The sequence below is a fragment of the Petaurus breviceps genome, unplaced genomic scaffold (assembly GCF_028583685.1).
Source record: "Petaurus breviceps papuanus isolate PSGF00001 unplaced genomic scaffold, PetGlider_PUasm1.0 90977, whole genome shotgun sequence".
NCBI classification, from domain to species: Eukaryota; Metazoa; Chordata; class Mammalia; order Diprotodontia; family Petauridae; genus Petaurus; species Petaurus breviceps.
The window spans coordinates 19718041-19719726 of record NW_027187391.1 but is presented as its reverse complement, the minus strand read 5'-3'; positions in this window follow the sequence as shown (position 1 = coordinate 19719726).

Sequence of the window (1686 nt, the reverse complement as noted above, 5' to 3'; positions counted from 1 at the left end):
AAAGAAAGAAAGAAAGAAAGAAAGAAAGAAAGAAAGAAAGAAAGAAATTGAGTAAAAGTCTATCTCCCTGTAATTTCCACTCATTTGTCTTAGGTCTTCCTCAGAGATATTATGAAGTCGGCTCCATACTGCTGCAATAAAGTGAACATCACAATAAAGCAAGTCACACTAATTTTTGTTTTCCCAGTACATATGTAAGTTATGTTTACATTATACAGCAGTCTATTAAATGTACAATAGTATTAGGTCTTTAAAAAATTACATACCTTAATTTAACAACAGCTTATTGCTAAAAAAAAAAAAAGTACTTACCTTCGTAATCCTTCAAAGCATCATCATCTTTTTGCTGGTGGAGGGTCTTGTCTCAGTGGTGATGGTTGCTGACTGATCAGGTTGGGGGTTGCTGAAGGTTGGAGTGGCTGTGGCAATTTCTTAAAATAAGACAACAATGAAGTTGGCCACATTGATTGACTCTTCCTTTCACTTGAACACTTAGAGAGGTCATTGTAGGGTTATTAATTGGCCTAACAGGGAGATCTGAGGAGAGAGAGAGGGAAGAATGGTAGGGTATTGGAACAGTCAAAAGACACACAACATTTGTTGAATAAATTCACCATCTTCTAATGAGTGTGGTTCATGATGCTCCAAAACAATTACAATAGTAACATCAAAGATCACTGACCAGGGGCGGCTAGGTGGTGCAGTGAGTAAAGCGCTGGCCCCGGAGTCAGGAGGACCCGAGTTCAGTTCCGGCCTCAGACACTTAACACCTACACAAAAAAACTAGCCATGTAACCCTGGGCAAGTTACTTAACCCCAATTGCCCTCCAAAAGGCAAAAAAAAAAGATCACTGACCAGAGATCATTGTAACAGATATATCAATAATGAAAAAGTATGAAATATTGTGAGAATTACCAAAGTGTAATAGAGACACAATATGAACACACACTGTTGGAAAAATGGTACCAAAAGACTTGCTCAATGCAGGGTTGCCACAAATCTTTAGTTTATAAAAACAAAAACAAACTTCAATATCTATGAAGCTAAATAAAGTAAAACAATAAAATGGGGCATGCCTATAATTCAATTCAGCAAATATTCAAATGTGCAAGCTACCATGTTAGGTGTAGGCAACAAAAATATAGCCCCTTACCTCAAAGAGGGCAATATGGGAGGAATATGACATTAATACAAAAAAGTGGGCACAATTTTAGCACCACTTATCCACCTTAACCACGTTTTAGCCACCACCTGCCATGACACCAGGAAATGAAAGAGGAAGGTGCAAAAGCTTCAAAATGTTGCTGGAGAGAAATGCTACAATCAAGATCAGAGAGAGCAGGACAGAAGGACTGAAGCAGGTTGCTCCTTGCTAGGACCTGTTCCATAAGTCTTGAGTTAGCTGCAGCAAAAAATGAAGTCAGAGGTAAACCAGTGGCCAGATACCAGGGGGAAATGCACCAAGAGTTCAAGCTTTCAGCTCATGCTAGATCATAAGATCATGCCCCATGGTCTGAGGAGACAAATCCTGGGCCAAGATTTCTTGAGTCTTCACTGAACAATCTGCCCTACTTCGTGGCATGAGTCAAAAATCAGCTGGCAAGGATGTAGAGTATTATCTCTTCTCTTTAACCTGTTCACAGGAGAAGCAGACACCCTGGATGAGACATACTGGCCTTTTGTCT